The sequence below is a fragment of the Chamaea fasciata genome, unplaced genomic scaffold (genome assembly GCF_029207755.1).
Source record: "Chamaea fasciata isolate MVZ Bird 193981 ecotype frontalis unplaced genomic scaffold, bChaFas1.0.hap1 SCAF_6, whole genome shotgun sequence".
In the NCBI taxonomy this organism is placed as follows: domain Eukaryota; kingdom Metazoa; phylum Chordata; class Aves; order Passeriformes; family Sylviidae; genus Chamaea; species Chamaea fasciata.
In genome coordinates this window covers 11876344-11898104 of record NW_027094091.1, presented here as the reverse complement: position 1 = coordinate 11898104, position 21761 = coordinate 11876344, and the positions used below count along the sequence as shown (strand labels likewise).

General features: G+C 39.4%; 1 protein-coding gene across 5 annotated transcripts in view; it reads right to left on the bottom strand.

The window, feature by feature from the left end:
- JAKMIP1 (janus kinase and microtubule interacting protein 1) overlaps positions 1-17059 on the bottom strand; it is a 144986-nt gene extending 127927 nt beyond the window's left edge. For 3 of the 5 annotated variants that reach the window (XM_066185437.1, XM_066185436.1, XM_066185439.1), the window contains exon 1: positions 16922-17059. The gene's annotated coding sequence lies outside the window, so the exon portion shown is untranslated. The remainder of the gene's footprint in view (positions 1-16921) is intronic. The other 2 variants (XM_066185440.1, XM_066185441.1) reach the window with 2 other exon arrangements.
- Between the last annotated feature and the right edge of the window lie 4702 nt (positions 17060-21761).

Below are 21761 nucleotides of genomic sequence, written 5' to 3'. Positions count from 1 at the left end.
AGCCAAAATTGTTTAAAATTTAATTAGAAGTCCTTCCCAAATGTTGCTCTGTGCCTGGCAAAGTAATTCAAACGAAGGAAAAACAAGGAAATCTATTTTAAATAAAGTGTTTGTAAAAAATATATTTGAAAATAAAACCTTTCCATTTTTCAGGTTTCTTTTTTTTTTTCTTTATAGCTGAGGATTAAAAAAGAATTTTAAAGCAAATGGAAACAGAATCTGTTGCAGTAACCAAGTATATTTGTCTCCAACACTTTTTTAAAAAACACCACATTTCCTCCAGTACTGATCTTGGAGACTGGATTTAGGAAAGTTCTCCTGAAAATACCTTATATCAGCTGCACTCGGTCTCAAGTATTAAATTCTCATTGTTATTCAGTGGAAAGGTAAATTTTCTTACTATTGTTAAATGATATCTCAGCTTCCTTCTACCAGAAAACCCCTGAGATACACCAAAAATATTGCCCTTGCTTTTTTACATTTCTAATGTATGGCATCAAACAACTTTATTTCTCTGTTAAGAAGACTGTCATAAAAACAGTGAGGTGTTTATAAAGGTGTTTATAAATGTTTACTCCTGTGAGAACTTGGTTTATTCCACATATACGATGTATGATTTCCACAGCTCCTAGTCTTTAAAAAAAGACTTAAGGCAAATAAATAATTTCCTTTTCATTAGCAAATGAAGAGAATGAAATTCATTACTTTATGTTCTCACTAACTTATTAATGTAAACAATCTGTTTAGGATGCAGTAATATATAAAACTCAGAGAATTTACTTGCAGAAGTGAATTAAAAGAAAGGCTGAGATTCCCAGCTACCCAGAAATTTGGTCTTTTAGAAACAAATTTACTACTATCACTTGAACTTATAACTGGACTGTACTTGATGAACACGGCATAACCTTATCAGACTTGCACATGTTTATCTGAGAAAAAAATTTCAACAGCAATTATGAATATGAATCATGCTCATGTTTTCAACTAAAGCGCTCTCTCATTTCAAACCATTCTAGATGTGCATTGGCACCTTCAACAGACGTGGTACTGACAATATATTTGGAACAGAACAGAACTTCAGCTCTGGTGTGCCCCCACACATTCACAGATAAACGCAAGACTACACCAAGAAATGCAGCTCACAGTATAACAGAAAGAAGCTGAAGAATTCAGCACTGTGAAATTCAGTCCTGCTTACATAGACTGGTTTGGGTTGGAAGGGACCATAAAAATCATTCCTAGCCTTTGGCATGGGCAGGAACACCTTCCAGTGAACTGGGTTTCTCAGAGCCCCAACAGCAGAATGAACTTCACAGTGTCAACAAAAGGCTTTTTGAGATGAAAATGTTAAATTAAGGCACTGGCAAGAATCTTTTCAATCTATGTGCCTGCTGTGTATAACCACTAGCATATACAGGTCCATCTAAATGAACACAAACAAATATGCATCCTGCCAACTATAAGAAAAAAAAGTCATTTTTGACTGCAGATCAAGGTAAGCCCCTACAAAGAAATTGATACAGATGTTTAAAACCTACCTGAACTCTAATGTTAGAAAAAGGGCATTTGTGGGGAGGGGTTTTGCTTGGGGTTTTTTTCAACCTTCTGAATGGAAAGCAGAAAAGAGAATAATGTCCCTAGAAAATTGTACTTAATAATAGAAGTATAGACCACCAATATAAAGTAAAACTCATATTCCACATCTCACTAAGGAACACTACTTCTATAAACTATGTCATGAACTTTTAATTTTAATGTAAATCTAGCGGTTCAGAAAAAGAGGTCATGGGAAATTATTTATTCCTATAGAATGAATGCATTTTCTTAACTCTCTCTGTGATATAATGCAAAATTATGTATTTTGCTTTATAGATTTTTATAACTAACATCATCTCTACTTTTGCTGAAATACCCTTCATGATTATATCCTAAATTCAGGAGAAGTAACTAATTCTGTTTATAACTTGCTTAAGATACAATAGATTTGTGAAAATTGTGATGTACGTATTTCAAGTTTATTCCAGTCTGACTGAAATGAATGAATGAATTATTTTTTTCACTTTTTAAAAACCCACCTCACCCTAAATAACAGCAATAAACTCACACTGAATTCCATTAAAGATGGAATCTTATGTTTTGATTGTCTTGTTTTAAGCCTAGCACTGAAAAGGTGCACAAATCAGACTACTGCTGCCAGCCAACACAGATTTTATGACAGCCACACATTAGATTAAACTTCAGAACTATATTTAACCTGAGAAAATAGGGTCCCATTTATGTAATCCTACTTTAGGAGCTTCTAACGAGTTACTGCAGCCTAACCCAGATATGCCTGCCAGCAAGTTCCCTGCTCTTTCATGTCAACTCAATGAGGAGAGTACCATTTCATTGTAAAAATTGCTGCATAGAATGAAGAGTACTCTTGTTAAACATGGCTATCATCAATATAAACAGTAACCTAAAAATAAACTTCTGCTAATTTAGCCCATATTTATAACACAGACTCTTTATTTGCATTATATTTGCTATATAACTATGGTTAGAGTTATTAAAAAAGAGATTCCTAAGGCAGGAGAAATAGGTAGTCAATGGAATTAGGTAAGTAAAAAAATTGCTAAGTTCTTTGACATTAGAGCATTCACTAGAGACAGCAGATGCCTGCATTTACAAGTCAATGAACACATGCAGGATTTACTGAAAGATGCTTTAAGACTCAAATTATACGTTAAGTGAGTTATTATCCCAGTGGCCTCTTTTTGTCTTGAAAATCTACTGACAAGGATGCTCATCCATCTTAGAAATGTCTTCATCTTTCAGAGAGCACCCTCTGAGAGTGGGGCTTCCCCAGCTGAGGGTCCTGCATCCCACCACCTGCCCAGCAGGCACATATGGCACGTGGGGATCGGCGGGGCCAGGGCGAGCACCACTCACGCAGCAACATCTGCCGCTGATCAGAAGTGGCATTAATGAAATGCTAAAAGCAGTTTGGTTCACTCCTGCATGCTGACAGACAGCTGGAGTGACAAAAGGTGTATGGGAAGAGCACCATTAAGATTACAGATGGGAAAGGATGAAGCTGTTCAGAACATGCTTTCTGACCCAAGCCATCTACTGTAAACACCCTGCCAAATGCAATCATACTACTGCTTGAAATCAAGCACAGCATGATGATTTTGCATGAAATGCAAAACTGTGATGTAAGAAACAAGGACAGGAATAATATTACTAAAACCAAAAAAAAAACCAGTCAAGAATTCATCATTACAATTTCTCATTGCATCACGCAACTTCAGCTGCTGTCATTTACAGATCTGGCTGTGTTTGAAGGGTTCTTCACTTGAAGCTCATCTCAATAAATGATCCCAACACAAAAAATGTAGATGTATAAAAATAGTCTGAATTTCAGTGTCTCTAGTAGCTTTCTCTGCACTGTGTCTGCTGATACTGCATAGACAGGAAAAGTACTAGAAATGCAGTTCAAAGAGATGTCGTTTCCAAACATCACATTTTCTCTAGAGCATTAGGATGCCTTTCTCTATTATATCAAGTCCACAGATTTCAAGATTCAGAGCAGAGCAACTATACTAGGCACGGAGACATGGCACTCCCAAAACCAAACAAGGCCAATAGACCATAAACATAGCATCTTGGCTTCAAATGCTAATTATTTCCTTGCAAAGCAAAAGCTGAAGTCCAGTGGGAAGTGCTTTTATTAATTTAGCTCTTCACAAAGAAAACAAAGAGGTGCCTCAAAGATGAACAGTTTACATTTATTTTACTTGAATATTTTATTAAAAACTTGATGACAGGAAAACAACAAATAATGGCCTCCAATCTAGCAGAAATTTTGTCATTGGCTTGGTTGTTCACATGAAATACATTAATTTTAATGCAGTGCTCTCTGGGAGAGAGGGAGTTGTGAATCCTTCTCCAGTGACCCGGTCATTCATATGAAGTGCAGAAAAGGGGCCAGACACTGAACCATCTCACAAGTAGCTACATCTTTGTGTAAATCATATTCTGCACAATGAAGTGAAAGATTGAGAAGGAAAAGTCAAAAAGTTAATTTTCTATAAATGTGGCTGCAAAAAACTGAACGACTGTTTTTTTAGCACTCTTCTCAAGCTCAAGAAAGCTAATCTGTATGTGCAAGAAGAAAACAGTACAATCAGTAGAAAACCTGGCATTAAACAATGACTTAGCATGCTGACTGAGCCTCAACCTCTGAATAAAGTATTTATAACATATTCAAAATTTAGAAGGGTGGTTGCACTCACTCAAAGAGAAAAAGAACAGGTATTAGTGAACCAGTAGTAAGCTAACTAAAAGCAAAAATCAGAAATTAGAAAATAAGTAGCTTGCTATTTAAAGAAAGAAGAAAAGGTCACTTTCCTTAATGTAAGGGCAATTCAGAAAAATCATTTAACAAAAACACTGTAAATAGTCTGGAAATTTAAAGTCATCCAACATGACATGATCTTGAAGTAATAAGCTGATGTTGAATTCAGAAAGATAAATTCCATGCTTAGCACCAGTAAAATTTATAATAAAATATATTTCTTTGGCATTATAAATTTGAATCTGATTACTAACATTTATTATTACAAATGCGTAAGATAAAGACATATTATGAATATTCATGAAAGTGCATTACACAAATGCAAGATGATCTGTGCAGACTGAAATATATATTATATCCTACAAAGCAAGATGATCTCAATGGAAGAAAAGAAGCAGTTATATAAAAAGGAAATGCAGACAGAAACACATACCAGAAAGAGATGAAATTCAAGTTACAGAGGAGGCTTAGATGCTTTATGAATAAAGAAGGAAGAAAACATCAATAAGTGAGAAACCATGCTATGAAGAGAAAAAGAGGAAGCGTATCAACTAGGTATACAATAATATCCAGGTAATTGTACAGTGACATAAAACATCAGCACCTAAATTCTATTTATCAAAAACAGAATGACTTTTATCCAGGTTAGAAATTGCAAAGTTGAGCTCTGACCTACAGACCAACACTAAGAATGTGGCATCTTCCTGCTGGCTCAGTATCTTGTCCAAAAGGATGACAAAGGAATTTATTCCTTTCCTGCCATGTGGATAGGCAGAACAATAACTAAACAACCATCAGTTTTGAGTACACTGCTTTCTGCCTTATCAGGAACAGGATGATAGTTTTGTCTCCTTGACATACTTCCACAGCCAGCACTCCAAACACAGACGTAGGAAATCAGATTTCCTTGGCATTAAAAGATGAAATAAATCTCTGCACAGAGACTATTATTCCCCACACATTCCCCCCCTCAGGAAGAGAAGCAGAGTCAAATTCTGATCCAGCTGGCAGATTGTCTCTTTGCTAGTCGCAGTGATGTAGACATCAATTCTGAACTGTATTGTTCAGCTTCACTACAAGGCAAAAATCACTCATATATACAAGTCTGGCCACATACTCCAGGTTAAGACCCCTGTGAAACCCAACGTTCTCAGAAATGCCCTCCTTTCTTTTTTTTCTTGTAGTAACACAAACACCACAGTAGTCTACTCCAACATTACAGAACCAGAGAAAGAAACGCAAAATTTAATGGAACTGCTTAAGTAATGAAGCTTTGATATTTAATTGATTTGCTTGAAAGTATGAATTGCCAAAACCAAAACATTGTTTTAACCTGACAGTCCCATTGAGACAATATTGCATACTACACTGCAAGTTTAATCTAAGCTATTTATTAGCAAAAACACAGCATGCAGAAAAGATATTGCCAACACAGAGCTGCCTTTGAATCTCAGCTTTCCATGGCTACAGGATAGAGCTTCATTTTCACATCTGCATAGGTACTGCCTAGCCTAGTTTGAAGCCCAGATGACAGAACCAAGGGTTGACAGTCTTCAGTACCACTCTACAGCTTTGGATTTCCTGCAACTCATTTCCAACACTCCCCTTGGACTCAGGTGTTTATTAATTTATGTTTATTTAAACAGCATTTAAGACTTCAGCCACCATTTCTCCAACATCTTGCTCACCTAAGTCAAACTACCCTAGATACCACAATGCAGAATATTAGCTAACCAGGGAATCACAAAACATACTGCTCCAATGGGATCTATAAGCTTAATACAGCACAGAAGATGGTGCTGGGACATACTTTAAAATATCTGAAAAAATAAGTACTCTTTTATCAGTAGAATGAAGTCTCTGTAATGGGGATGTCAAGCTAGAGTGAATTTGGTCTTGTTTAACTGGCTGTAAGTCAAAAGGACAGAAGTGGTCAAGGAAAGAAGACCAGGAACAAACCAGGGGATCTGCAGTCAGAGAATGGCAAGTGCATATGCAGGACCAGGTTCCAAAGGGAATCATTTCTGCTGTCAGTGAGTCATAACATCTCAGTGGAGCACACTGAAAATATTTACCTGAAAAAATAGGGGGGGGAAAAAATCCAGAACTACTTGACTGTTTTCCACAGAGGAGAAATTATTAATAGCCACAGAAGCCTTGCTCAGGAATTTTAACACACGTGTTTCAATCCATCTCTCTGCTCTTGATGTTTTGTTTGACCAGGCTGGTACAGTTTTATGTGTTACCCCAGAAGTGTCACAAGACAGAGCTCCAGTGTATCACAGGTCTCTGAGTTGATATCCTGCTAAAGCACATGTGCAGGACAGACCTGCAGCTTACTGCAACAGATTAAGAACACAACCAGGCTTACTCTCACCTCTCCCAAATTTATGTTAAGATGAAATATTTCTTGTCTTTAACAGTGGCTTTTATAAAGACAAAGAGTGAGGTCCTTTTTCCTCTGGAGTTGCATATGTCCTCTTTGCACAGCAAGTTACAATGAGGACAGAAATGGCCATGATCCTGTCTGCACAAATGGTGTTTGCATGCAGCAGCTTCAGTCATCTAAATGCATGTGACAATGCAGCATTTCCACCAAACACCTTGGATCCAAAAAGAGTTCTAAAAGCTACAATAAAAATTAAAAACGAAGTTTTCAAAGCATTAAGAAAAACAATCTGTTACTTAAAGAAAAACAAATCCACCTGCCAAAAACAGGTAAGACCTTGACAACCCATGCACAACATCTGAGAATTTCCACACTGATGTAGGTCTGCTGAGAGCATTATTTTCCCTGTTTATGTGCTCCATGCAACATGGAAGCTGTAGGGATATCCATTATTGACAGAGTCACTCAGACCAGTCTCAAAACTGACTCTTCATTTTTTCAGTAGGAAGGAGTACCCACACCTGCACAACTCACTGCAGCCTTGCACCAAACACTCACTTCCAAATATCCAACTGGAGGCTCACAGACCTGGAGTGAACTGATAAACCAGCACTCTCAGGGTAATAGTCACTGCCTTCTTATTGCCTTAGCCTTCTCACTGGCAACAATGAGCGAAACACTGCATGTGAACACTGCGAGAACTCCCCTGCTTCAAAGGCACAGCCATTTCTCATCATCCAAAACTTACTGGGGACTGAAATGCAGTAAGAATATACCCCCTGTCCTGCACCCAAAGTGTCAGTCTATCAAGAGTCTACAGCAATTGTCAACACAGACAAAAACACATAGCCAGGAACCATGGTCTGCCAGGTTAGCACACAGAAGATCTCCCTCATGACCAGTCAACAACCCCAAGTTCAGAAACAAACAGAATTGCTGCTTGTGCATCTCCAGTGCATTCTACATGTTGTCTCCACCTCCTGGAAAACTTCATCCAGGTCTGAGGTCTGCCACCTAACAGAACAGACTCAAACAGACAGCACACACAGCTGGAAGTCAAATGCATCAGTGGGTGAAGAATACAGCTCCTGAACACTGAAGCCTGTTGAAAATGCTAAGAAATAAGTTCTAGGGCAGTTCAAATGAAAGGGTTTGGCACGTGAACTGAAAACAAAACTAAGAACAACCAATGAAGTCCTAACACAGGTATGGATGATACAAAGCTTTGTTACATGGATGTTCACAGGTAGGTTTAATGAGTCTCAGAACTACAATATAACCTGATTATATTTGTTGGCATTGTAATTCAAAAGTATACTGTGTTCATTCTATACTAATATATAAAGTTAGTACCACAGAAGGTCTGTGCACTTCTTCAATCACTAAAATTTTCTTCTGTGGCTCCGAAGTCCCATTTGTCTACTAAAATCCTTAGAATACATACAAGCACCAACTTACAGTTCCACTTTTCAGGGCATGTTTCATCAGTCAGAAACACCTGCAGCATGGGGCATGCTAAAAGCTGGGGAAAAAAATCCAACTTTAGACTTTACTGCAGATTATTTACTGCTGATTAAAGAATGATACATGTGTAATCAAAGCCCCAATACTGTAGCAGCTCTTCCCATGCACAGAAGTCGGGGTCAAAATGAGTGCAACTCCTACTGTCAACCTCACTGCCTAGACTGGTTGTTATTTACACCCAGTGTAAATTCTGAACTCATGCAATAAAGGGGATAAATGTATGGATGATGGATCTAAGTTATACAGACTGTATCTGAGATCAGAATCAAATGAGTCAGTATCAAGAGGGTTCTTATTTTTCTACTTAAAAATATACAACCTTTGCAAGGGAGAAGCCATGACAACATTTCTATCACCCACAGGGTGGGGCACATCTCAGGCCATATGAAACAGAAAAAAGCGAAAATGGTTTGTCTAATTCACAACCCTCAAAAATATGAGTTTCATATTATAGTTTCATTGTCAAAGAATGCATCTCAAACCTAATGATTCTTTCCACATTAAAAAAAAATTGTATCAGAAAACAGAATGACATAGCTTAATCTGTGCAGAACATGCACTCCTCCATCACAACAAAGCACAACAAAATAAGAACATGTAGCATTCTGACATCAACAAAGCTGCCTACAGAGACACCCACTCTTTCTTATTTTCTCTGCAGCATATTCTTTTAACTCACGCATTTCCTTCTGCATCTTTCTCACCATTCTTGACTTATCTACTTCCCATACAGCTTCTTCAGACTTCATTGTTTTCACATGAAGACTGACCTTGGAAATAGTTACTCCCTTACAGACAGTTTGGAATACAGTATCCATTTTATTTTTTCCTTCTCCCGCTATATTTATATACCAATAAAAATAATTTCCTAGAGAAATCGAGAAGTTATTCCAGAGTATCTGAAATAACTAGAGCAGGAGAGTTATTCTGCAGATCTAAGCTCCATGCTGTGATAGATTCACACACTTGGTCCCACCTCCCAGCAAGGAGCTGGCAATTACTGCATTCCAGTGCAGGACCATAGATTTTTTCCAGCTCCCTTAGTCCGCATGCAAGTTACAGCTGATTATAGCAGTTGAAGCAGCTATGCCTTTTTGCATCAGGCAAAGGCTGGATATACTGGACTGGGTATGAAAGAGCAAATGTGCAGTATATGTTAGGGGGGAAGTTTCTGCAGATCAGAATTATCGTTCTTGACAATCATGATATTTACAGCTCTATACTTACAGATCTAAATCTTAAGAAATGCACCGTATTTATTACCTCAACTGACAAGGGAACCCTCTAAAGGTTTTAGATCCTTTTCTGCTTTGTGTGAGGAAACAACAAACAACTGGAATCCTGTGTTGCTTTTGTGCTATTTGAAGGATTAGCCTCTCCTCAGTTCCTGGACAATACATATATTAAGTACACTAACTGCTGTGATTAGAGCTTAAACACTGTTTAAATCAGACACATCTCTAACACAGCCCCTTGTAAAGCATAATTTATCATTATTATGCAATTATGTTAAAGTGCTAGTATGTAGGAATCTTGTATTTTACCCAGTTTATCAGATAGGCTGTCTCCACAAACAGATTTAATTGTGTATTAATTCCCGGAGTATTTTCTGAGTACACACAAAATTCTCAGCATTTAAATTTTTACTCTTAAAAACCACAGCTTTTTAACCCAATACCTAGATTCCTAATAGCTCACTAAATAGACAGACTAAATCGAGCTCTAGATATCCCTGATCATGGATATGTTCACAGTTCCCTTTTTGATGCAGAAGTAGGCATCTATTTTTTAGACTACATATCATCTAGGAAAGGCTAAGGTGAAAAGATGGAGGAAAAAAGTACAAAAAGTCCTAAAAATATTTCAGGCTTTCTTACACAGTGGAAAGTAGCAAAAAAAAAAAATTAATTCTGCAGGCAATAATATATAAACAAAATAAGTGTCATTGACATAAAGGCAGGGTTGGTACAGTTACCTGAATTCAGGAAAGCTTTGGGGTTTTGCTGCAAGAGGTAGTAATAGCTCCAACCTTCTGGCTGGTCAAATACAGAATCTAAAAAATTCTGAGAAATTTCAGCATATGATGGCAATCTATTCAAAAAATCCAAACAAAGCCAGACAAAATCCAAAAAAATAAAAAAAAAAACAACAAAAACCCCACAACCAAACCAAACTAGAAAACATTAATAAAGGGATATAATGAGTTTAAAGGGATATAATGAGTTGTCAGGAACAAAATAGTCCAAAAGATTCATTTTTCAAGGTGACTCATTCCAAAGAATACAGGTTCATGCCATTCATCGGCGAAACTTGAGCAAAAATCTGGAAAAGGTTCATCTAACTTCCACAATCAAGCATATATGTCTTAAGTTCTGGAGCAGGAGATTTATCTTCAAGACGTCAACTATTTCACACATGTAGTTTGAAATTGTCCAACAAATGCAAAAATCAGTCATAGGGGACTCAGACACAGCAGAAGCATTTAGAGCTCATTCCGTAGGAAGCCAGGCTACAGCAAATGTAATTAAAGTTTTTAATAAGGGTTTGCCATTTTACTAAAAAACTCAGAACTACCAGAACAGACAGTAAGTTGGGACACAGTATCCCATCCTCCCTTCCACCCTACGTAGTAGAGGCCAAAGCCTCATGCAAAAGCTAATAGGATGATTATCTTGAGAAGGATTATGCTGCACAGAGAAGCTGAAGTCTGCCTTTGTGAGAATTAAGTCCATCATCCTTACTGGTTAGCTGAATTCTTTTCTTTTGCCATAGTGCAGATAAATTATCACTTGGTCTTCCTTGAAATGAGTGCATGTCACAGAACATCGATATAAGAAGGTGGGATAAAATGTATTTGAAGATCTTTTTTCTTTGGTTTAAGAACTAGGGAGTCCAGAAAAGGATTCAAGAGGAAAAAGTAATTAATTCTTTTATAAGAAATAAAAGTCTGCCACACTAAATTGGCAGAGTATAATTATAATACAGTCTATACCTAACAAGCTTAGCAATGAATGCTTGAGCCATGATCTGTTCTACAGGAACTGCCAAGATGTGACTCAAGTAGATCAATGTAAGGTAAAAACACGGTGAAAGTGCTGGTTTACACCTTGATATGGAAAAAAAGGTCTATTCCTGGGCTTTCATTTCTCATTTCCAATCAGTTTAGAGAAGGAACACCTCCCAACACACTCTCTCCTTTCTGAGAAGGACATCCAGATAGTGCAGAAAATACTACAGGAAGCAGTTACTCCAAAATCAGAGAAGTTCTGATGTCTCAGGGACTCAGAATGAGAACCATTCTCACAAAGTAAAACCTTCACTCTAGAAGCATGTCCTGATTAGACTCAGGGTAGACATGCATCACATCACCACAAGTATTTATAAACATGGATAATAAGCTTGTTCAGAGAATTAGCAGTTCACAAGAAAACAAGGCTTGTATCTTTGGTGGTAGTTCAAAGCTAGTGAGAAGAAATGCAAAATACTGGACTCCTTTTTGCATAAACAGAAGCATTACAGAGTAGTAAATAAAAAGCTGCCAGGTGGTGGATGCTGCTCCAGATAGAAAACAGAAAAAGAAAATAAAATCTCAGCCTCAATCACTGACATTTTGGAAAGTCTTAGTAAAATAGTCTACTTTAGTTAGATAAGATATTCCTTGTTTTGACTGTTGAAGAAGAGGAATAAGATAATTTTGGAAGAATCCACAGAGGATTGCTCTGCAATGGCTCACTCCTATTCTCATCATATAAACAATAATAACAATAATAGCACCTCAGTTTCAACTACACCAATATACCACTTGGCTCACCTCATCTTAAAATAAATAGATAATGTTAGGATTAAACTTTAGTGTGCTATACTCACAGAGGAAAATAAAAAAATCACCTCCTCACCTGCACAGCAAAGTCAAAGCAATCAGATATGCAGACAGTGCCCGTAACGAAGGCTGACAACTATGCAGAGCATGGCCAAAGGGACACCATTTAGGGTTACACCCAGGAAGCCAAGCATTTCACCTGCAGCACATGCCTAGCATCAGTGCTAAATCAAAAGCAAAACTGCAAAATGCAGTTGTGTGACTCTACTGACACTTCCTTCCTGGATAGAAAGGTAACAGCTATCACAAGGGCAACTCAAAGTTTTCAATAATAATGTCTTGTCAAATGCAAGTTAAATTTAAATGGCACTAGGAAATATGAGAAAAACACACTTTATGAAACAGCTCTCATTTTCCTTAATGTGGAGGTAGGGTGCTGGAAAATGGGCAATATGGTGTTAAGATGGGCTAAAAATGAGAAGAAAACTGAACAGAAACTTCAAAGAGTTAGGAGAGATATCTTGATCCTCCTACAGTTGTGGCTACATTCAGCATTTAGTAGGGAACAAGTAAGCAACACATAAACAAATACATTTAATATAAATAACTCCTCTCTTAATTTTATACTGATAACAGAATGCCAGCTTGCAGATTAAATATCTAGGTTTTAAAAACACCTGCAAGAAACAAATTAACTAGTATTTACATCAAAGTTCTCTTATTATCAGAACAAAGCAAAAACGTCCTTCAGCCACCTTCCACTAAAAACGAAGTCAATTCAAAGCAAAGCAAACCAATGTTGACTGTGCTTTTTGAGGATGACATAACTACTATAAAAAAGTCTATTCCTTACTTCTAAACATTTCACAATTTAAGTGATTTTTGCTTTAATTTCAGACTTCCACCTCCAGAAGGTAGTTTCAGTTTATTGGGTTGTTCAGCATGTTAACAGGACAGCACAGCACAAAGCCAACTTCATGTGTATGTATGTTGATGTTTTTTTATAAAATGTACATTAGGCAACCCTCACTTAAAATCAATGATATCAATTACAAATAACTACTCTGTATCTTTGTCTTCATTGACATGTTATCTCCCATTGTGAACAAGATACAGAGTGACTACAAGTTTCTCTGAACTAACGGAACAAAAATAAAATAACAAAATTCCCACTTGTATTCCTCACTACATCAAGCCCCTTATCCATTCCTGTCTAACTTAACAGCTCCAGGTGGGGGCTTTCCAAATACATCTGGCTCTCCCTGTGCATTTATGCATGTGTTTGAGAGCCTATATGGTGAAGAAAGAACCCATCAAATCCAGAGGTAGCTGTGGAATTAAATGCCAGATCTATGAGCTTGGATTGTGTTCCAAGGAAAAAGGGAAGACCTCACCTACATGGCAGAAGCTTCTCTTCAGCAGCCATTCTAGTTAGAGATGAAAACAGATGAAATATTGCAAGCAAGGAGGTAACTAACCAAGTTTTAGTGATCTCTAAGAAAGCATACAAACTGCTAAAGTTCTATGATTTACAATAATGTGCAAAGGATGGAAGTATCGTGGAAAAAAGAATGAATGAAAAATTAGTTTAAACTACTACTGCGGTTCCATTTTGCCTCACTGACAATGAATCTGTATCACTTTTATTGAACTACTATAGATTTTTTCCCTATTACTGAAGTTATGGCTGATAAAATTTGGTATTTTAGAAAATCTTAGCAAAAATTAAACAGAAGTAACAAAGTTTGCATGCAGGAGTAAAACTTCCCGAGATGGTAAAAAAAACCCCACTTTTTTTAGATCATTAATTCAAGACATTTTATCGTAACATGTGAAGAAAACAATGACCATGAAATAGATTTTCCTAACTAATTCTGATAAGTAATGCAATAAGTACCCTAAATCAACAGTTGTTTTAAATATGGAACTTTTTTTTTAATGAGAAACAAAAGAGATGGAATGTGTTTGTGCATATCAGTACACAAAGCTGTAATTAAGGCTGAATATTGTACCTTCAAAATGAAGCAGAACAGCTAATGAAAGTTGAGAGAAAAAAAAATCAGGATTACAATAAGGACATGAGGAAGGGTTTTTATGCTTTCTTTGCTTGATGGCAGAACAACTTTCAAAATTAATAAATGGAGATGCAATAATCAGTGGTACCTGTCCAAATATCCTCTTAGACAGAGACAGCATGCAACCAACCTTGCTTTTATACAAATGGGCAATCCAATCTCACATTCTTCAGTAATTTTTTTTTTCCCTGACACATGTTTGTGCCAGCTCCATCTGGCCTTGCACTATCCAGAAATACGGCCCAGGCCCATTTCTTTCTTCATATACTTGCTACTCCTACATCTCCCATCTTCTATCATAATCTAACCAAAATGTTCTACAAGAAAAAAATCTATAAATGACAGTAACTATAAACATTTGCATACTGACAAATAATACTTAAAAGCAGAAACGGACAGCAGAGCTGGGATGAACTGCAACGAAGGTGCTGCTGTGCACATAAATGCACTAACTATGGGAAAAAAAAGTGAGCTTGAATGAGATGGACCTCTAAGAGACGAATCTTAAGGAACCTCTGCTCCATCACTGTGTCCCAACATGAACATTTTAACAGAGCACATCTCTTTCAATCCAAGCCTCATTTATACCTCAGGTTCAACACATGGCCTCTTTTGAGGATATTTCCAACTCTTGCATTCCTGTAACAACAATCTAAGATACTAAAGGAGCATTCGTTTAAGTGGAGAGTGAGCATTGCTTAGAGCGGAGCATTTCCAAAAAGCAAATGGAATTAAAAAGCCTTTATCTACATGCAGGAGAACTTAAAATACGTTAGGCAAATCTTTAGACCAATGGCCTCTTACAGTACTTGTGTCTCAGCCTGCAGCAGACAAGCCCCAGTGCCTCAGTAAAGGAGTCCTAGGGGCAGCCTCCTTGAACTTGTAGAGCACCTCTCCAAACAGTGGTCTCTCCACCCATAAGAATCACCTCTTCCACAAGATCCAAGATTCTTGGCCCTTCAGTTTAACTCTCCAGTATATCTATTCAAAGATTAGATTCGTATTAGCAACCTAACTATGTGCACCCATCCAAAAACAAAAAACTCAAACCTCAAAAGACCCCACACTACCTCAAGTGCAAGAAACAAAGTCATCCCAGTGGACTAAGAAGTACAAACAGGGCAGAGACTGAAAGCAAATGTTCTAGGCCATACAGAGTATCCCAGCTTCTGTATCACAGTAACTAATTTTAGCATGATTAACAGTAAGGCATGTGTTTCTTCAATGCAGAACAAAAACACCATCTCAAAAGATAATTAAGGCAGAATTTAAAAGTCTTTAGAAAAACCTTCCTGCCTAAATGTACCATGAATTAGTGCGTCTTACAATCACAAAACATTTTCAGCAGGTTTTAGGAAACCAACACAAAGATATTCATCCCTTGCCATATAAAATCTGAAACCAAAGCTGGCATCTCACAGAGATGAAACACAGCAGACCCTAAAAAGCGTCACAGAATCCAACTCCTGCATAAATATATAGGCACATCAAGCTTTCTGTCAGTGAGACCAACCAGGTAAGAATAGACATTACTGTGTATACATGATGGGTTCTAAGCATAGGGCAGGGATCTCATGGACAAAAACCTGAATGAAGTGGGTTTCAATTCCTTCTCCCTTAGAAAATCTGCTCGGGTTTCTTATATTCTGTCTTCTAAAAAATCTATTAATTTAAAAATAAATAAATACAGTCAGTTATAATTAGCATCACTTCTTATGATTGTCTGATTAGGCAGTGTGGTGAAGCGAAGTCATCAGTCAGGCTAGTAAATATATAAATACCTCACAAAAATAATTCTTGCTTTTCAGTTAAGCCTGTGTTCATCCTCCTCTAATTTAGAGATCCTGCAAATCTGCAGTGACTTGCAGGCCTAGCCGTTGCTTTAAGGGCTGATAGAAAGAACTTTTTTTTTAAATCTCACCCATTCACTAGAACAAACCAGTCTTGATGGGGAACCAAGAGAGAAAAATTAGAGTGTGTGCAGATACTCCTCTGATCCAGCCCCCTGGAGTGATCTGTTCTGTAGTGTTGCCATAGAAAATGGAAAGGAAGCCTCCAATTAGGGACGAGGTCACATTTAAGCAGAGATATTATGTAAATACCAGCCAGCCAGCATCCTGCAAAAAAATAAAAATAAAGGCCTCATCCTGCCAGCCCTCCAAGGGCAGGCCTCGGGTTTGCTCCTAGAACACCCCTGCCAGCAGGACCCGGCTTACAGGATCAGGTGCCAGCCCCGGAGGCTGCCCCGGCACCGCAGGTACAGCCCGGGAGGGGGGCGGGCGGCAGAGCCCTGCGGGGCCGGGATGCTCCGGACCCTCATCCCGCCCTGCCGCGGGTACCGGCGGGGATGGAGGAGCACAGGGAGCCCCTCGGAGCTCTCCCGGCCCCTCCGCGGCCGCGGCCCGGCCCGCCGATGGCTGCGGGGGAGTTACGGGAGGGCGGGGGCCGGCGGGGACCGGCCGAGCGGGCCCCCTCGGCGGGCGGGAGCCGCCTCGCCCCGCCTGGGGACAGGCAGCCCCTGCCCCGCCAAGGACCGGCCGCCCTTCGCGAGGCTTCCTCGCCCGTCGGGTCACCGGCACGGACGGGCGAGCGGAGAGGGGCACAGCCTCGCCCCGCCCCGAGATGCACTTTTTTCCCTTAGGCACCACGCACGACCAAAGTCTCCGAGCGCGGCAGCATCCTCCCATCCCTCCATCCCTCCGTCCTCCCTCCCCTGCCACCCCGTGCCCGCGCCGCCCCCGTATCACCCACTCGTGCCTCCCGCCGCCACTCACCCGCTCCGCGGCCGGCAACGGCGGCAGGGCCCGGCCAAGCCCCTGCCCGCTCCTTTCCCGGGGGGCTCCGCCGGCGCGATGCGGACAGAGCCGAGGCGAAGCACCGCCCGGCAGCCGCACCTCGCTGCCGCCGCCGGGTCCCTCCCCAGCTGTCACCGGCGGCCCGCCCTCGGGGGCGGTGGCGGCCGGGCCCTCCCGCAGCCCCGCCCCGCGCCCGCCGCCGCTCGGGGCGCTGGGCAGCGCGGCCGCGCTGCTCCGCCTGGTTCCGCCGTGGTCCGGCGCTGGTTCCGCGCTGGTTCCGCAGTGGGAGCGCGGGGCTGCGGCCCCGGGACAGCTGCCCCGCACGGGGCCCGGCGCCGTGCGCTCCATGGGGACCGGGTCCCCTCCCTCGGTCCCCGCTTCAGCAGGTGTGGGCGCGTCCGGCAGCAGAGTGCCGAGGAGAATGGACACGTTTAATTTTTTTTGTGTCGCACAAGAATTAGACACGGAGTTGTCAGATCAGCTCAGCTGCCGGACGCCTGTAAATCCTGATGCCATTTAAACCCTCGTTCTTTTGTCAGAATGGAAGAAGATATCAGCTTGAAGCTCCCGGGCCCAAGCTTTGCTGTGGGTTTCAAACCAGACTGACTCCTGTGTGCCGATGTACCATCGGCTGTGAACGCATCTTTACTAAAATGCTGTTCGTGATTATATTTCTGTTGATCCAGATTCAGTGATCACCCAGGGCATGCAGCAGAAAGGTGTTTCTGTGAGCCAAGTACCAAGACCTCAGGGAGTGGGAAAGGTCATGATAACTGGCTCAGTGTTATGTTGATGGCTTATGCAGTATTTGTGTAAATTTGCCCTGAATCGAGAAAATAACCAAGTTTACCATTCCATTTGTTTTCCTGTTGTTGTTGCTGCTGCCGTAGTGCTACCTTTGTACTTAGTTTAAAAAGTCAAGATGGCTATGGGAAAATAGATTTGAAACAGGAACCACAATATACAAGAAACATGCATCAGCCTCAGAACATGCTCAAAGAAATAGGTTGATGGAGTTCAGCAGAGAGACAGCTCAGGACAGCATCACAGGCACAGAAATCTGAGAAGGGAACACTTCAGTATTGCGGATAAAACTAACTCTATTGATGGCCACACTAAATGATTAAAATCCAAACTGGAATGCACATTTGAACAGTCAAAGCAATTAAACAGAAACACCTTTTGAGACTAAAAGGGAATATGCATTGCTGGGCAGTGTGAAGCAACACTAAAATCTCTTTCCAGAGGGAGGCATTTCAAACAGGACCTAAAGGAATTCTTGTAGCCAGAATAAACCCAAAAGTTCCTTCTCTGTAGAGAAAACGCTGCTTTTGATTTTAAAATCAATACAAATTGAATGTCCCAGTTGGTGTTAATTACTTCATATGGTTAATTTGTTCCAATTTCTAAAAAAAAATCAGGTATAAATGTTTGATACTTAGGCTTTAAAAAATGCCAACACATTTATTAGTGGCTGTGTTCCAAGTGTGGATTAATGAAACCAGAATAAGCAGCTTGTTATGCTTTAGTTGCTATCTAACTGTTCTTCATAAGAGTAGGAATCTGGGGCCTTAGTTCTGGCCCTGGTCAGGAAGAGAGGAAATTGGAGCTCATAAATAATATATGCATGGCTTTATATTAGTGTTATGTCTTGTGCAAGGATGCAATGTTGTGTTCTGAAAAAAGGCAGGATGTTCTATATAGGATTTGCTTGTAATGGGTTGGTACATAGGGTTGTTAAATGCAAAATATTTTCTTATTAAATAATTTTCACTTGAAAGTACTTGAAAATAAAGAAGAAAGGGTAGTTTATCTCTTAGATAACACTTTGTTTCTCAGTATTTTTATTAAAGAAGTGTTTGAGCTTTTTTCTTTAATTAACATAAATTTGATTTAATTTAAAAGTAAGGTGTCTATCTTGTCTGCACAGAGTCAAAAATATTATCTTCCTGTCAGACATGGCTTTATAACCTGCTGTTCCATTCAGCTGGAGTGCAACCATCATTTCATGAACCCTAAAGCATTCTTTTGAGAGCCTGGAGTTTGATATCCACTCATATCTAGGAGCTGAGGGACCCACTGCATTGTCTGCACTGCACAGATTTACTGTAAAGATGGTCCCATCCCCAAAGAACTAGTGCTGTTGGTGGTCATGGAATGGCCAAGAGACTGCCATATTAAGTGAAAGTAAAGATTTATAATCTGGCCTGGTTTTTGTTTGCCTGTTTATTTACGGCAGTGTTGTATCTTACTGCAAGATTACTGGGCCAAGCCCAAGTTCACACTGGAATCCAATGGGTCAGCTGAAAATTAATCCTGATATATCATGGTAACTGCGGTGTGCCTGCTGATGTAGGAAGCTTCTGAACAACACAGTGTGTGAAGCTGTGAAACACAGATGATGTCTGCAAAGGTAGAGAAGTATTTTGCCCAGCTATCAACTGATTTGTTACTACTGATTATTTGGCTAGTGTGTTACCAGCTTCCTACCTCTGCTATTAGTGACTGGTAAAGCAGACTGAAGTATTGAATCTGAAAAGTGATATGTGAGACATCTGCAAGAAAATACTCAGCTCTGTTCTCAATTCCTCAAATATCAAAGCAAATTCTTCATTTAGTTCAAGAGGAATAAAAGTGACTTTGTGAAGCAACGCTTTAAAAATGCCTTAAAAACCTTCTGGTAACTTTACAACTATGCAATTTAGAATTAGAAGCACTTAGACTTTATTGCACTCATGCTGCAGTAACTATATTAAGCAGAAAGCAAAATAAAATTTCAAGGACAGACCATAATTGAAAAGTTAATTCATTTTTAATATTGATATTCTCATTTTAAAGACCTTTCAGCCTGCATACTAGCAGAAGAATATCAGACTCCTCACTCTAAATTTGCCTTTTAATCCTAATAAAAATCTCTTGTAAACAGAGCTGGTCCTCCTGTTCAGGTAAAACTCAAAGTGCGAGAAGTTTTTAAAGCTTTGGCTCTTTTTGTAATGCGTTAAGCTTTTACACTCTTTTATTAAAAGAAAATCCTAGAACATTTGAAACTGATTTACATAGAGCGAACCAGACTATTTGCTGCTGTTAATGAAAAAGCAGTGCCTTGATTATTTTTTTATTACTGTTGTTGTTATTATTGTTAATATTATCAATATTATTATTTAGAAATCAGAAATACACACTCATAGAAAAGGAGTTGTTTTCCCATTGAAATGCAGCCATCTGCAGGCAGTTATATAACAGTGCATAGCAACAGCACAATTATGTACAATATATGGCTATATTTAAAACTTCTTACAGCACTGATTATTATGAATGTTTATACTGCTCAGGACAAGCAAGAGAAATTTTCTTTTAGGCGGAACCTTAAGTCAACTGACTATAATTATTCACTTTAAAGGATTTGGTTGTGATCTTTTATGGGAATGATTTTTCTAGAAAAGCTGGATTCAAGACATCTCCTTCCAAAAGCCTGGGAGATTCAGGGTCATTGAAATGGAATGAGGTTTATTCTTCTAAGTTATTGTGGCATTGTGAAACTTGCAGTGGATTTTCATTCAAAACAGTCATGTTTTAACATCTATTTAATTTTTTTTTAAAAAACACTATTTTCAGATTCAAGCTTGCTGGAAAGAGCTGGCCTGATTTTCTGCAGTTGAGATGTGTTTTGCTCAGAGTGCTGGCTGCCAAGTGTCTGTGTATGGGATGCCTGGGCTCCCTCTCAGCATTGTGGGTGAATCTCTGGCAAGGCTACCTTGGCCCTGGAGCAGAGGTGCCTTTTACACACCCCAAGAGAATCTGTCTTGCTGTGCAGTTGTGCGCAAAATTGACAGTGGCACCAACATACGCCAAAAAAAAAATCACCTACCACGCTGCTGAGTTTCAAAACACAGGATGTGTGTCTGCTGTACCAAAGGGGAAGTGGTGCTGGTGTGTACAGCTCTCAAGGTGGAACCATAAAGGTTTGCCAAGGTCAGAATCTGCCCACACCAGCCAGGAGTCATGTGTGCACCATATAAATTCTTTCTACAATACATAGTCAGAATCTAATCTTCTTTTACGAATGCTCAAAACACTGATATGACAAGTTGCAGTGTGTCTTCTTGGAGATGTTCTCCCATCTTTCTCGCCCTCTTGATGGGTTCTGCCTTAGGTGGGTGATGGTATGATATCCAGAAATAGTACACGTTACAAACTTGTGCTTTGAATAGGGAATAATTACCATGCATGGGTATAAATAGCAGCCTAAGGAAGTAGACTGCAATAAAGGGTTGAAATATGTAGTTTAACAATCATAAGTTGTGTTTCTGTATTGTACTGGATAGATTGTACAATATTCCTTTCTTTTTGTGTGTCAGCATGTGTCTGAGCAGATATGTATGCACTTTTAATGTTCTCTTGCACCTGTTTCAGAGAAGTCACTCATTCCTTAATAGAGAGGGAGGTCTTCTGGGAATATACACCCTGAAATTAGGATTTATTATAGGCTTTATGTACAGCTGACTTGGTTAAAAGCTGCCTTGCTGTGCAGTCACATATCAAATTAAAAATGACAATATAAATAGATGAAATTAATGACTATGCTGTGGAATATGGGAATAAAGCATTTGACTCATGTTAAAACAAAGGGGAAAACTGAAGATTCACAATATATTAACCCATGTGTGGTCAAAGATGCTGCTATAGAAGCAAGCACTAGTACTTTGGATGACAATTGATTTCTCATGCTACACTACCTGCAGAGCCCTCTTTAATGCGTATGCTGATTAGCTGTAATAAGGAGAGGCTAGGGATTAAAAGTGTAAAAATAACAGCCATT